At 37.7% G+C, this 17126-nt stretch overlaps 1 long non-coding RNA gene across 2 annotated transcripts in view; it reads left to right on the forward strand.

Annotated features, from left to right (window-relative positions):
• Positions 1-17126, forward strand: part of LOC140627912 (uncharacterized) — a 139075-nt gene that overhangs the window by 36880 nt on the left and 85069 nt on the right. For both annotated transcript variants that reach the window (XR_012026415.1, XR_012026416.1), the window contains exon 3: positions 11383-11498. This is a non-coding gene — a long non-coding RNA (uncharacterized lncRNA). The remainder of the gene's footprint in view (positions 1-11382; positions 11499-17126) is intronic.

Genomic DNA, 17126 nt, shown 5'->3' on the forward strand with positions numbered 1-17126 from the left:
TATATAAAATGGCAAAAATTATCACCTCAAATATTTTCCAAATGTAAAATCAGAATAATTTACAATTTCTAAAGAGTTCATAAGTAGGAAAATTAATTATTAAAAAATTCATAAGAATCTACACCCTACTGGTAAATTGGGGATAAGGAAGTCAAGAAATATGTTATCTAAAAAAAAAAAAAAAAAAAAAAAAAGAAATATGTTATCTCTTTTGTATGACATTTTTAAATAATTATAACATACTATGAAAGTTAAAAATTTTGTAATGAGAATACACATGGTTATACATAGCCTATTTGAAAGAAGCTTTATTATTTTCAGTGACTAGGTTATAGAAAAATCCAACAACAATTTTTCATGACAAAAACAAAGGTCTCAAAGCATTTTGCAGTAGACATTAATTAGGCTGGGTTCTAATCCTCTGATTTTCTCTAGGAAACAGCATGATAAAATTTGCTGTGTTTTAACCATTACATGCCCAGTGAGAAGTACAAGCAAAGCAAGATTAACACTTCCAGTTTTTAGGATAGAGAAGTGAGGAATTGGGGCACCTGGGTGGCTCATTCAGTTGATCATCCAACTCTTGGTTTTTGGCTCAGGTCATGATCTTAGGGTTGTGAGCTCTAGCCCTGTGTGAGGCTCTGTGCTCGATGGGGGGTGGGGGGAGTCTGCTTGGGATTCTCTCCCTCTTCCTCTGACACTTTCCCCACTCAGGCACAAGAGTTCTCTCTCTCTTTGTCTTTAAAATAAAAAATAAATTAATCTTTTTAAGAAAAGAAGTGAGGAATTATAAAAACAATGTGCTTAGGGACATCACAGTACTAATAAGTGATTATGTAAGGGAATCTTAGGACAAGTGACTCCTTAACCCTTATGCATACAGAATTTACTAGTTTAGCCAAAGGCAAATGTGTACATTCTCTTCTCCATAACATTGAGGTATTATTTTTATTGCTTAGACATTAAAGCAACAAACATTTGAATGTAATTTTTTGAGCGAAGTTTAAAAAGATGTCTTTATATATATTGAATTTCCTTAGGTCTGTGGAGAAAATGAAATATTTTAAGTAGTCCAGTTAAATTTTTTTTACTAAAAATAGAAAGGATTTAATTACAAAGAAAAGGAGAAAGTTTTCCAAAGTTATGATGAGTTCAGGCAGTTACAGCATCATAATCCTTTGAAGGAAGTTTTTAAGAATGCAACTTGACAAGTCCATGGACTCCTTTATTTTTTACTGTTCTATTTTGCAAAAAGGAATAGATGCTAAGAAATAATACAGTGGGTTCTCCATATGTTCACTCTGACATCATTAGATGCAATACACTTATGCAAATTCAGTAAACACCAATGTAAACCACAGACTTCTGTGAATTGTCGTGTAAACTTTAGGGTTTGATATCCTAAAGCATATACTTTATTATTCTGGGATCCCAACCATGTATTTATGACATGTTTGATACTGAGGCTGCTGGTGTTTCTGTCCTCATGTTGCCTACAAAGTAACTGTGAAAAATTCCAGCCAATGGAAGGAAGTCCTTCCCTTTTGTGGGGAAGACCCCTTTGCCCCCTGCCTTTTGAAAGGTCCTGGGAATCCCACCTGGCACCATGTCCTATATACCATCAGAGGAGGTAAATGCTTGGTTTGCGAGATTCCTGGCTTCTGTGTTTAATTTTGCCTGAGAATATTTTCATATTTTCCCTGGTTGCTATGTAATTATTAGAATCATATATATATTTATCTAATTAAAGGTTTCACAAACTTTTTCTATAAGAGGGCACATAGCAGATATTTTAGGATTAGTGGGCTATACAGTCTGTCTATTGCAGCCATAGACAATAAGCAAATGAATAGGTGTAGCTGTGTTCCAATAAATCTTTATTTACAGAAACACGCAGGTTAGAAAACAATGAATGAGGATGGAATGTAAAGCATCTGTGATGTCTCCTTTTCCTATTCTTAATCTTTAGTGGGTTGAGATCAAGCAAAAAAATAAAATAAAATAGATTTGAAAAGAAATTAGAAGTGAAGCCTGTGATTTATAAATTAGAGGCCACACTCACTGCTCTTTGCAGGACTCTGTTTACTAGTGTGATGCTCTATGATCCGAATGCAGAACAGCAAGTCCTTGTCTCCTATAGCTCATCCTCATAATAATTTTATCTGCAGCTGTCACCCTTCTTCCGGTCTGTGTATTTCTATTCCCGTTAAAGTACATGGTATACAAGGGAATCTTTCTTCACTAAGGAGTCTGTCATCTTTGTCTCTGCCAGATGACTTTTCACTTACTTATTTGGCTTTTGTGCCAAGTGCTAATGGAATTTGGGCACATGACCATTGCCACATTAAACTTAGAGACATAAACTAATGCTTTTTGCATGTTTATTGCTTCTTTTTGCCTACAGTTTCCTTTCTGCTGCAGTCCATAAATAATAAGACATATTTCAGGAGGGTCCTTTCCCCACTACTTAATCCTTTCCCCGTTAAATGGCTAATAAATTTGACTACCATTTACCTTGTTCTTTACTTTTATAAAACAGTGTTCTCATTTTCAAAAATGTTTTTAATAATTTAAAAGTTGTTTCAAAAGCATAATACTTTGCAAGTGGCATCCGAAAAATTTGGGTTGGTTTTATAGCTTTTACCACTGATAGCTCTAGTGCCTCAATTAACCTCCATTAATAGGTATATTTTGAACATTTATTATATTAAACAGTGTAGTAAACTAATATCTGTTGTTCAACTGAAACAAGTAGATAGAAATTTGAGACAAATACCAGAGGTACTTTTTCAGCTACCAAGAAAATCAATTCAACATAAGATACTGTCCACGATTATCTGCATACCACAGTCTGTTTTCTGCTTTGCTTTGCTAATGGAGATTTAGATTTAATGTTCTTATTACCAAATATACTGGTGTATTCTGAGAAAAACATCATCCAAACTAGTTATTTGGGTAGTGAAGATAGAAATATAAACTTTTGGGGTGCCCGGGTGGCTCAGCGGTTTAGCGCTGCCTTTAGCCCAGGGCCTGATCCTGGAGACCCGGGATTGATTCCCACGTCGAGCTCCCTGTGTGGAGCCTGCTTCTCCCCCTGCCTGTGTCTCTGCCTCTCTGTTTCTGTGTCTCTCATGAATACGTAAATAAAATCTTAAAAAAAAAGAAATATGAACTTTTGGGGCGCCTGGGTGGCTCAGTGGTTGAGTGTCTGCCTTTGGCTCAGGGTGTGATCCTGGAGTCTCTGGATCGAGTCCCACATCAGGCTTCCTGCATGGAGCTTGCTTCTCCCTCCGCCTGTGTCTCTGCCTCTCTCTGTGTGTACGTGTCTCTCATGAAAAAAATAAATAAAATCTTTAAAAAAAAGAAATATGAACTTTTTTAGTATAGCATGACACATTCAAAGCCTTATGTTTCCTTAACCTGGGATTGTGGCTGTGTGGAGAATTATTTATTTGGTTGAAATCACAGGGAATACATAATTTTATATTCTTGATTGTTTTTACTTTAAAGATTTTATTTATTTGTCTATTTAGAGAGAGAGAGAAAGAGTATGTGCACATGCTCATGGTGGGAGCTTGTGGGAGTGGGGGAAGGGGCTGACAGGGAGGGAGAAGAGAGGGAGAGAGAATCTCAAGCAGATTCCCTGCTGCGGGAATTGCCTGAGATCACAAGAGTAGGCCACTTAACCAACTGAGCCACCCAGGCACCCCTGATTGTTTTTATTTTAACAATATAAAATTACTTCCCCCATTGGATTATAAAATAATTTTGAATCATCTTTTTAATCATTAAATCATTTTTTAAAGATTTTATTTATTTATTCATGAGAGACAGAGAGATAGGCAGAGACACAGGCAGAGGGAGAAGCAGGCTCTGTGCAAGGAGCCTGATGCAGGACTCAATCCTAGATCCTGGGATCATGCCCTGAGCTGAAGGCAGATGCCCAACTGTCCCAATCATTAAATCCTTTATAGCAGTTTTATGTTCACAGCAAAATTGAGAGGAAAGGTAGAGAGATGTCACATAATACCCTGCCCCTACACATGCATAGCCTCCCCCATTATTAACATCATTCATCTGAGTGGTACATTTGCTACAGCTGATGACCCCACATTGACACATAATTATCACCCAATAATGAAATATTGTGTGTCTGTTTTCCACTGTGTACAATAATGAAATATTGTGTGTCTGTTTTCCACTGTGTAAATTATGATATAATAAAATGTCTACCCATATCAAGATTTTCCTAAATTTAGGATTATTTTCTTGAACCAGAGTTATATGCATACTGGCTGAAAAGTATATTATTCAATATTTCATTTTAAAAATTGACTATCTTTGTAAGTATAAAGTAGAACCATATATTATTACTTTGATGACAAAAATATGACTTTATCTTTTAAATTTTTATTTCTTTGATTTCTACTAATGTTGAACCTTTTTTCCTCCAAACTTATTAACAATGTTTTTCATCATTTGTGAATTCTCTGTGTTACATAAATTGCTCAATTGTATATAAAGGGTTTTAACATCTTTATTAAACATTTATATTGAGCTTTTAGAATATGTTTCCATATTTATTATATTTCTAATTTATTGTAGTCCTTTTAGCTTTTCTAGTTATACTTTGAAATTTGGAGACTCTGAGGTTTATTTCAGTCATTTGTATCAACATTGCTTTGTGACTTCTTTCTATTATGAAACTGAGGAAGTCCCCTTGCCCATACTTGAAAAAAAATTTAATCTCTGTGTTCTTCTAGAATGTTGCCAGTTGATTTTACTTTTATTTTTCTAATCCAGCTGGAATTTATTTTGATCCATGAAATAAGATTAATATATAAATTCATTTCCCCAAACTAAAAAATAATAGCAGCATCATTTGTCCTTTCCCCAGTGCTTTATGATGTTGTTCATCATGTATTACATTTTATATATGGTAAGATCTTTTTCTGAATTATGTAGTAGAAAGATCTCCAAACTTTTTTATCACATGCCTTCCAATACAAAGTATTTAGCATGTTCCAGTGGTATATGTAGATTCATTTTATTACATACTTATACTACTTTTGATTCATATGTTAATATCTTGACATCGAGTCAAAATATACTTTTTAAAATATTTTATCCCACCCCTGATAAGTTTTTTTGCACACTATACACTGCTTATCACATGATTTCTATTTTTACTTAGTAACATGCTTTAATTTCCCTTATATCTCCTTTTCCCCTTCAGGATTATTCTTTTTTCCAAACATTTATTTAATATTTCTTTCTATATGAATATATGTATCATTTTGTAAAGTTTCCCAAAAAATCCCATTTAGACTATAATTGTAGTTTCATTCAACTTACATCTTTTTCTTTTGCCATCTTTAGGTAGTCTTCTAATTCTCATTGTGTAATTTTTGTCATCTTTGTCTCTTGGTAGAATTTTGAAAATGACTAGGAAAATGGTTTATGTTACTTCTAGGGACTATATGCATTTGCTATTATGGTAATTGATATTTTATTTTTTTTCCAAGTTATTTTAATATGTTATTGAATTTATAGGGTAACTGTATAATTTTACCATCCAAACCATTTCGCTTATTTTTTAAAGATTTATTTATTTATTTATTTGAGAGAGAGCATGAGTGGAGGGAGGGGCAGAGGGAGAGAATCATAAGCAGACTCCCCGCTGAGTGCAGATCCTGACATGGGGCTGGATCCCAGGACCCTGAGATCACGACCTGAGCCAAAATCACAAGTCAGATGCTTAACCTACTGAGCCACCCAGGTGTCCCAAACCATTTCATTTCTGTGAGTGAGAGAGGGCACTATTGATTATCATACTGAGCATCAGGCATAAATGGACTCTCCTAGGGAAATGAGGCCATCTATTAACTAGGAAACTGGAAAGCCTTCTACATTGGAGAATTCAAGTGCAGACAATTTTCAAAATAACCTTCTGTTAAGGGAGGAATAAGAGAATGGTAGATGTAGGGCAACATAGAATCAAATAATGCTATTTATTTTATTTAAAAAATATTTTACTTATTTGTTTTAGAGAGTGCACAAGCATACAGCAGTGGGTGGAGGCAGAGGGGGAGAGGGAGAGAGAAGCAGACTCCTTGCTGAGCTCAGAGCCCCATGTGGGGCTCCATATCACAATGCTGAGATCGTGATCTGAGCTAAAATCAGGAGTTGGACACTTACCTTACTGTGCCACCTAGACGCCCCATTGCTGTTTATTTTTAATTGAACCTGCTTAAATGTTGATAAGAAGACATCAGTAAAAATAGAGATGTTCAAGTGAAATTAGAAGGTTGAGCAATTAATGACAAAAAGTCTGTGAAGAGGTCATGGGGGTAGGATTTAGACCACAGGAGGAATAATCTTTGTGCTTAGAAGAAAAAGAGGAAAGGTAGCTTTGTATGCAAATAATTTGCAAGTGGAGGCTAGGTCAGTGATGTTTTTCCCATCATCTGTCAAAGCATATAGCATTGTATAATACTGAAAACACTCAAGAAATTTATCAAAACATCATATATATGGCACCTTTATTAGAAATGAGATTTAACATATTTGTTTTTGTTTCAGTCACAATGTCAGTGAAAATCATTGCTCATTAGAATAACCCTGCAATTGTATATGCGTATTTTTGCAATATCCATCTGTTCATACTGTTATAGTGTCATTTTAACTTTTTTCACCTTTAACTTTTTGGCCCCCACAAGTGTTCCAAAAATACACTGCTAAGAGAAGGTTTACACATAAATAAGCACTCTGGTTTTTATTTCATTTCTATCTCTTTTAAGCCCTCCCCACTCCATTAATTCCATTACTTAGAACAGGTATGCATGGTTGTTGCTACATTAAGTTGTATTATTTGTGCATTCTGTGTAGCACTTCTGTTTGGCAGAGTACATTGTGTTTAGCCTAGGACTTAGGCAAATCCGAGCACATTTGGAGGCCCTATCAGGCAAAACCACCTCTGGGGATCCATTTTTCATAAGGGATTGTGGAGTCTTCTTGGAAGGAATTCATCCTAAGGCAAGATGGATTTCAGATACACAAATCATTTCAGGACCTTGGGTCAGCGGACAATCTGAGTGATAAAAAAAATACACTGTACACAGCATTCATCCTTTCCAACTGGGGCTGGAAAATCCTGTCATATAGAGCCTCTACCACCTCTAACAGCTCACTTCTTTCTCCCAGCTGTGCTCATCCTTCATTCTAAACCTTGAGCAGAGCTCTATGCTTCAGGTCTCTTTCTCTTCCCACCCCTGCCCCTTCCTTTCTGTCAGCCCAGCAGTTCCTGCCCTAGGCCAGCTTCCTCTAGGGCTTTGGTCACAAAGAAGTGACAGCAGATTCTAAAAGCTTTCTGCTAGTCATCATCCTCATTGCTTTAAAACTTAGATTTACAAAAGGGACTACCACACTACCTAGTTTCTAAACCAGAATTTCCCCTAATGCCAAGCATTTGCTTACCATCTTCATGGTTTTACCCATACCTGTCTTATCTCCTATAATATCATTTATTTAATATTTTCCTTTGAATCAACTCATGACTAGCATCTCCTCTTACCTTTGTTTTGTTCTAGGCAGTAATACCACGAAATCACAGTTTGGGTGTGCTAGCTACAGTTTTAGAATATGTGTACATATTATATATAATATATACAAAGACATATACCTATGAAAAAGTAGCATAACAAACCAACCTGGAGATATTTGGGATGGACATGTTTTTTCCTTTCAAATAAGCTGGATGGCATGGCATGTGACTATTTCATTTACTGATTAGAGCAGGGTTTCTCTTTCATTACTTGTTCTACCATCTATCTTAATTCATAAATGACTAGAGTTGATAGAACATTTTATGTTTTGAGGTAAGCCTTTTGTTTTGGTGAAGACTTTGAGGTAAGCCATTTTAAAGCATTAACAAATTGGCATTCATCTTTAAAAAGATTTCTTTATTTTTAGAGAGAAAGAGGATGCAAGTGTGAAGAGGGGAGAGGTAGAGGGAGAGGGTTTCTAGCCGACTCCTGGCTGAGGGCAGAGCCAGATGTAGGGCCGATCTCAGCACCCTGAGATCATGACCTGAGCACAAACCAAGAGTCAGATGCTCAACTAACTGAGCCACCCAGGTGCCCCCTAAATAGGCATTCATATAAAGAAGAGATCAGTTAGCACCATCTTATTTTATCTGAAAGTCAAAATGATAAGCTATGAAACAGTATCCCAACAGGTATTTTGAAGGATTGTTTCCCAAGGAGAATTCAGATATCAGATTCTTTAAGGTCTTAAAAATAAGCAAAATCTGTATTTGGAATTGAAGAGAGAAAGTGTCATTGCAGAATAGATTTTCTTAGGCAACTCTAATAACAAGGATCAAGATATCCAAGACTGAAAGAAAGTTATTTGGCCATAAAAAAACAACAAAATCCCTGCTGTTTATCATAGTACCAACTTTTCAAGAGTGTCCCCAAACATATGAAGGCCATTTCTAGCCATTTTCTCTGAAATATTTAATCATATTAATAGAAATTTAGTAGTAACATGTTTTAGGTATTGGAGTTTACATGGTGACCTTCGAGTTTCAGGACAGATATAGAGATACATCGAGTTACTCTCCTTGCTAGGGAGGCAGCACTATAGAGTATAACAAATCCTTGAATCTCAAACTTAGTAACCATGTTATCTTAAATCACTTCAGCATCATATACCTTAGTTTTCTTGGCTATAAAATGGGAACAATAATGATTCTTCTCTGGGGTTTTTGTAACATAAATGATAGGATATATATGCAACATTTTATAAAGTGCTTTATACATCTATAGGTTTTCAGTGTTGTATTATTAATATTGAGCCTTTCTCTGGATATGGTTATAACACTTGCAGATTTGGGAAAGAAGTTATTTGTTCCCATGCTTCTGATGAAGGCATTTGGAAATCATATTTTTTTTTAGGAGAAATGATGGTCACATTGATATGTTCCATTTTTTAACTTGGTTCTGTTTTTTTAATAGCTTAAATTTTATTTGCACTATTTTTTGGCAGTGGTTTCATTCTTTGGGTACCTGAGGTTGACTTAGACACTTGGAAAGTGTCTTAAAGCTCTGTATCTACTTTGGTGAAAGAAGACACCATAAACTGGTTATTTAAGCAAGAGAGAAGACTTGTTTTCCCATAATGTACTTTCATCTGCCATGTCATCAACTCTGAACATTAGAGACTTTTCCTAGGATTAGCTTTGTTAACTTTCCACAGCTATGCACCCAGACCTCCTGACCTATATTCACCAACTTTCACTACTATATAACTTTTGAAGATTACCACTTTTGTTATGGAGTAAAGCCTACATCATTTCATTCATTCAGTAAACATTTCTTGCTCCCCTATGCTGGGAAGGGGCTGTGATAGATTCCAAGGTGAATATATTGACATAATTGACTTCAGAAAGGTCAGGATAGGGGATCCCTGGGTGGCGCAGCGGTTTGGCGCCTGCCTTTGGCCCAGGGCGTGATCCTGGAGACCCGGGATCGAGTCCCACGTCGGGCTCCCGGTGCATGGAGCCTGCTTCTCCCTCTGCCTGTGTCTCTGCCTCTCTCTCTCTCTCTCTCTCTGTGACTATCATAAATAAATAAAAATTAAAAAAATTAAAAAAAAAGAAAGGTCAGGATATAGTCATGGAGTTGAAGTCATAAACAATCATAGTGCATTGTGTTTAAGGAGAGGAGAGTGAAACCCACAACTGCTATGGGGAAGTGAAGGCCTAAGACTCACCCTAGGCCTGTTAGGGAAGGCTTCCTAGGTAAGATAAGATCTGAAGTTCATTATTCACTCATTTAGCAAGTGTGCATTGATAACCTACTATAAATGTGCCTAGCTTTGTTCTAGGTACTTGCAGTATATGGTGAGCAAAATTGGGGCTAATTCTTCCCTTAGTACTTATATTGTATTAAAAGAGACAGTTGCTCCAGTAAATACAAAATTACAACCATGGTAATTGATGTAGAAGAGAAGTACCTAGTAGTAGGAGAGCTCATAATAGGCATATTTGTTTTAGTTTCTGGTTAGGTTAGGAGCAGGCTTCCCTCAGACTGTAACTGAGAGCTGAAAGATGAATAGGAATTAATGCATTTGGGTTGGGCCATAGACTAGTTCTAGGCAGAATGAACAGCATGTTTAAGAGGGAATGTAGCCCTTGGAGGCTTTGAGAAGCACCCAGTGAATAGCAGCCCTTTTAACTGTTTAGGTTTTGAGTAAATTCAGAGGAAAAAAAAAGAGGAGTAGGACATAAAGATGATACATGAAGATCATAAAGATGATTCATCTATCATCTTTATTAGTGACAAAGTTGCTATTGGAAAATGTTGCTTGGGTATGAAAGCCGAATTCACTTTCTATTATTGAATACCAGAATTAGTCATATTTACCTGCCTAGTTACAAAATATTGCAGACTACTTATATTCTCCACAGAGGGAAGAAGCCTTTTGTGAGATTTACCACATGAAGAAACAGAACATGATTTGAATATTGTGTACAGTGAGTAGAAAGACTATGTAGAAGGGAGAGGTTGAAGATCAAAATGGGGATGAATGATGAATGAAGGTTCTGGAAGAGGTAGGCAGGCAGAGACTAGACTTCAGTAGACATGTGATGAGTCCAGGGCCCAGAGTTTAAGGAGGCACTCCTCAGGATTGTGCAAGTACAAGGTTGGCCTCATGAAAGTAAGCACTCCTTAAATATTGTGTCCTGGGTACCTATCCTGCTTTACCCTACTCCTGGTCCTGCTGAAGGGCATGGAATTGAAAGCACAGGGGAGGAACTGGCCATGAGGAAGAGCAAGGAGACTGGAGGAATGTTGGGGGAATGGAGATGTATGCAAAAAATGGAATAGTGTACAGGAAGGCAAGGGAGAACCTATTGGATGGTGTCATGCTTCTTGATGAACTAGAAACAAAGTTAACAGCTTAAAATGCGCATGGAGTTTGAGAGTCGTGAATCTTGAGAGTGTGCTGACAAAGGAGGAGGGGTCCTCACAAGCAGTACTGAGGACCTTGTGAAGACGGACCTTCCCACTTGTGTGCAGCTGCCTGGGTTCATGAGTGGCAGAGGCATGACATAGCACCAGCCCAGAGGAGGGGTTTGCTAAGCTCAGTATGACAGTGGGTAGGAATAAGCAGTGCAAGTGAGGGCAGAGTCCAGGCGATAAACCGTGGGAACCAGGCACTGTATAGGGATGCACGGTACACATGTAGGGTGATAATGGTAAAATTAAGGGAGACAGTAATGGTCTCGGTGAGGTTAAAGAAGACAGATGGTCAGAGTCAGGTTGGTATGTGAGAACTGGGAAGAATACCAGTGATTTATTCCCATTCTTTTGGCAGATGAATCTGTTCTAGAGTGTTTCTGAGCGAGGCCCTAGAAGCAGATGGCTGTGGACGTGTAGCAGTGTCGGTGAAATTTAAAAGATGAAGGAACTAAGAGGCTCCGTGGCAGTATGGTAAGTCCACACAAAGAGTGAATTGCCCCAGGATGGTGGGTGCAATTGGATTACAAATATTCCCAAATGCCCACTGCTTATTAATAAGTGCCTCAGGAGCAGGCCTATAGAAAATGGTAGTCAGGGGGGTTAGAGCATGGTTTAGTGAGGCGGCATGAGTTTGAAAGGAGCAAAACTTTACTTTTTTTTAAAGATTTTATTTATGTGGTCATGAGAGACACACACAGAGAGAGGCAGAGACACAGGCAGAGGGAGAAGCAGGCTCCCTGCAGGGAGCCTGATGTGGGACTGGATCCTGGGACTCCAGGATCACACCCTGGGCCAAAGGCAGGTGCTAAACAGCTGAGCCACCCAGGGATCCCCAAACTTTACTTTTTTTAACATGAGTTTTAAAATATGTGGCGATGTGAAGTGTTGGATAATAAACAGGCTCTGTTTCAGAAAGCTTCAGAGAACTAGTGTCTTCTGAAGGAAGTCAGGTTTCATTTGGCTTTGGTGACAAATTTGTCTTGAAGGGGATATAGGAGCATATCATTGAATGAGGTTCATGAAGGGCCCAGTGAAAAGATTGTTGTTGTTGTTTTTTTTTTTCTTTTTTGACGGGGAGTGAGGAGTGTTCTTGTATTATCAAGAGTACACAGTAGTATGGAGAAAAGAGTAATAGGGACACGTGTGGGCTCTGATATCATATTGACTTGGCTTAAATTCTAATTCCATAAGTTAAAAGCCCTGTAATTGTGAACAAGTTATTAACTTGAGTTCCTTGCTTATAAAATGGAGTTATATGCAGGTCATGGATTATTTTGAAGAGTAGTGAATTGATGCATATTTGTGCTTAGCACATAGTAAGTGTTAAATAAACGTTATTATGATGATGATCAATTATGGTGAGGAGATGAGCAAAGATAATAGAGACATGAGGCCTAGTGGCATTAACTGACTTTAAATTGTAGAAACCTGGGGGTGTTCTCATCTGTGGTATAGTATGGAATTTTGAGACCAACATGTTGGAACATGGAAATAGGGCATCAGTGAGCATGCCAGAGCTGTCCGTCTGGTTCATTGGCTTTTCTCCTGGTATTGGGAAGGTAATGGGCAAAATTAGGGTGGTTCTTCTACCCACTCCCTTCAATTTTGCTACAGAGAGAAAAGTCCTGTCGAGATGAAGAGTGGGAGACTATGAAGGAAGATGAATTAATTACCACTTTTTTTTGGCAGAATCTGAGAATTATTAACAAAAAGGTCTGTCTTGTCATAGGAACCATACCCTTATCAAAAGGAGACTCTTTCCCCAAACTTTGAACATCTTACTGGTTCCGTCTTCATTTTTTTGTTTATTTTTTTATTTGAGTTTGATTTGCTAACATATAGCATATCACCCAGTGCTCATCCGGTCAAGTGCCCCCCCTCAGTGCCCGTCACCCAGTCACCCCATCCCCCGCCCACCTCCCCTTCCACTACCCCTTGTTCATTTCCCAGAGTTAGGAGTCTCTCATGTCTTGTCACCCTCTCTGATTTTTCCCACTCATTTTCTCTCCTTTCCCGTACAACCCCTTTCACTATTTCTTACATTCCCCATATGAATGAAACCATATGATGTTTGTCCTTCTCCTACTGACTTACTTCACTCAGCATAATATCCTCCAGTTCTATCCACATTGAAGCAAATGGTGGGTATTCATCATTTCTAACGGCTGAGGAATATTCCATTGTATACATAGGCCACATCTTCTTTTTCCATTCATCTTTCGATGGACATCGTGGCTCCTTCCACAGTTTGGCTATTGTGGACATTGCTGCTATAAACATTGGGGTGCAGGTGTCCTGCAGTTTAACTGCATCTGTATCTTTGAGGTAAATCCCCAGCAGTGCAATTGCTGGGTTGTAGGGTAGCTCTATTTTTTTAACTCTTTGAGGAACCTCCACACAGTTTTCCAGAGTGGCTGCACCAGTTCACATTCCCACCAACAGTGCAAGAGGGTTCCCCTTTCTCCACGTCCTCTCCAACATTTGTTGTTTCCTGTCTTGTTAGTTTTCACCATTGTCACTGGTGTGAGGTGGCAATGTGACAGGATACAAAATCAATGCCCAGAAGTCAGTGACATTTCTATACACTAACAATGAGACTGAAGAAAGAGAAATTAAGGAGTCAGTTCCATTTACAATTGTACCCAAAAGCATAAGATAACCTAGGAATAAACCTAACCAAAGAGGTAAAGGATCTATATCCTAAAAACTACAGAACACTTCTGAAAGAAATTGAGGAAGACACAAAGAGATGGAAAAACATTCCATGCTCATGGATTGGAAGAATTAATATTGTGAAAATGTCAATGTTATCCAGGGCAATTTACACATTCAGTACAATCTCTATCAAAAATACCATGGACTTCCTTCAGAAAGTTGGAACAAATCATCTTAAGATTTGTGTGGAATCAGAAAAGACCCCGAATAGCCAGGGGAATATTAAAAAAAGAAAACCAGAGCTGGGGGCATCACAATGCCAGATTTCAGGTTGTACTACAAAGCTGTGGTCATGAAGACAGTGTGGTACTGGCACAAAAACAGACACATAGATCAATGGAACAGAATAGAGAATCCAGAAATGGGCCCTCAACTGTATGGTCAACTAATATTTGACCATGCAGGAAAGACTATCCACTGGAAAAAGGACAGTCTCTTCAATAAATGGTGCTGGGAAAATTGGAAAGCCACGTGCAGAAGAATGAACCTGGACCATTCTCTTACACCATACACAAAGATAAACTCAAAATGGATGAAAGATCTAAATGTGAGGCAAGAATCCATCCAAATCCTAGAGAAGAACACAGGCAACACCCTTTTCGACCTTGGCCATAGCAACTTCTTGCAAGATACACCTATGAAGGCAAGAGAAACAAAAGCAAAAATGAACTATTGGGACTTCATCAAGATAAAAAGCTCCTGCACAGCAAAAGAAACAGTCCACAAAACTAAAAGACAACCTACAGAATGGGAGAAGATATTTGCAAATGACCTATCAGATAAAGGGCTAGTATCCAAGATCTATAAAGAACTTATTAAACTCCACAGCAAAGAAACAAACAATCCAATCATGAAATGTGCAAAAGACATGAACAGAAATTTCTCCAAAGTAGACTTAGACATGGCCAACAAGCACATGAGAAAATGCTCCACATCACTTGCCATCAGGGAAATACAAATCAAAACCACAATTAATTACCACTTAAAATGTATTCTGTTATTCTGTGCTTATGTAGAGTTGTTTTCCTCTCAAGAAGTCACTGTGGGTCTAAGCCGCACAAGGGAAGAACTTCTGAGAGCTATCATGTGTTGCTTCCATTTCAGTGAAGTAGTGCAAGCATCTAGGTCCATCAGTCTTGGGAAGTGGAGTCTTCAATTCCAAGAATATTTGTTGAATAATCTCTGTGTATTTGGTAGCCCTGCTAGATCCTAGGGTTATCAGGAAGTATATCTTACTTTTGTATCCTTCCCCCAAAACCCTGGGTTCTTGCAGAAATCTTATGATTGAGCTACAGTGTCCAATGGAGAATAGGAAGCATCAAATCTACTAATTTTAAAAGATCCTCTCAGCTTAGAATTAGATCAAATAGGATAGAAAAATATCTCTCCAATGTAAGGTTTGAACTGTGTGACTTAAACTCCTAAATTCTCAGCCTTATTTACCATCTCCCTCCTCTGTCTTATACATAGTTTAAAAATTATGAAATCTGTCAAAGATACAGAAAGGTGTGGAGGATAATATAGCTAATACTCTATATTCCTCTACATGTTTACTTTGTACCAGGTGCTGTTCTGTGCACTTTACGTGTATCAACTCATTTAATCCATATACAATGCTATGAGATAGGCTATTATTATTATTCTTATTTTGCAGATAAAAACAGTATCTAAGAATGTATGTAATTTATTCAGAATCACCCAACTAGTAGGCAGTCTTTCTCTTAATCACTTATACTATACTGCTTTTCATTTGTCATTGTTAACACTTGCATATTTGCTTCAGATATTTTTATAAGAAAAATTACAGAATAGGGGTAGCCCTGGTGGCACAGCGGTTTAGCGCCGCCTGCAGCCCAGGGTGTGATCCTGGAGACCCGGGATCGAGTCCCACATAGGGCTCCCTGCATGGAGCCTGCTTCTCCCTCTGCCTGTCTCTGCCTCTCTCTCTCTCTCTCTCTCTGTCTCTCATGAATAAATAAATAAAATATTTTTTTAAAAAAGAAAAATTACAGAATAGAGTTAAATCTCCTCATCAGATACTCCTAATTTCTCCTCTTCTGTCTTCCCAAAGGTAACAGCTATCCTGAATTCAACGTTTATCAATTACATGTATATTTCTATAATTTTTCTCTCTGTATATTTATACATAGATAATACATAGAAGTTTTTTGCTAACTTTTTATAATTTGTTTTTTTTTCACTTAACAGTTTTTGAGATGTAGTCTTGTTGATATATACAGCTGGAATTTGTTCATTTTTATGATGTTAGTATTCCAGTGAGCATATATTGTACCTATTCTCTTATTTATGACCCTGTGGTAGATAGCATTCTTTTCCCAGTTCTTTATCCCTCCCTATATCCACACATTTTCATTGTGCTTTTTAAATTTTGTCCGTTAGAAGCAGAATGTATTTTCCTGCCCAATTAATGTTACTCTTGGCCATATGACTTGCATTAACCCAAGGAATGCTAGCAGGCATGACACAAGAAGGGGCTTGAAATGTGTTTCTACATTTGAGCCTGCCCTCTTGCACCTCTGCTAACATCATGGCAGAAAAAAAGCCCCAGCTAGCCCACTTGTCCAAGAAAAAAAACAGCACATAGAACAAATCTGTACCGAATTCGTGGCTTGGAACCAAAACCAGGTCAGCCCAGCTGAGATCATTAGATCCTCCTTATGCAGCCTGAATACAAGTGAGCAAGAATAAATGAGAATTGTTTTGAGCCCCTGAATTTGGGGGTAGATACAGCTGAGACAGATTTTATGTTTGTTTCCAATATTTTACTACTAAAAACAATTCTGCTGTAAGTAATGTGCAGTTTCCTTGAATGTGTATGGGTTTCTCTTAGGTACACATCTAAAAGTTGAATTGCTGCATTATAGAGTATGCACATTTTCAGCTTTCTGAGGCACAGTGCTAGTTTTCCCTGCAAAGTGTAATTATAACTAATGAACGGTGTTTTTTTAAAAGATTATATTTATTTATCCATGAGAGACACAGAGAGAGAGGCAGAGACACAGGCAGAGGGAGAAGGCAGGCTCCATGCAGGGAGCCTGATGTGGGACTTGCTCCCCGGACTGGGATCACGCCTTGAGCCAAAGGCAGACACTCAACCGCAGAGCCACCCGGGCATCCCATGAACCATGTTTTGTTTGTTTCTTCACCTCCTAACAATTCCTATTTTCATAATTTCATCTGTTTGCCATTCTGACAGGTATTGAATAATATCTCATTTTATTTTACATTTCTATGATTACTAATGAGGTTTAACATATTTTTCATATTTATTGTGTATGTGGGTTTCATTATGTATGTGTTTTCTGTTCCTATCCTTTGCCCATTTTCTATTCATTTTATAAGACTTTTAATGTTTCATTTTTT

This window comes from Canis lupus, chromosome X (genome assembly GCF_048164855.1).
Source record: "Canis lupus baileyi chromosome X, mCanLup2.hap1, whole genome shotgun sequence".
NCBI classification, from domain to species: Eukaryota; Metazoa; Chordata; class Mammalia; order Carnivora; family Canidae; genus Canis; species Canis lupus.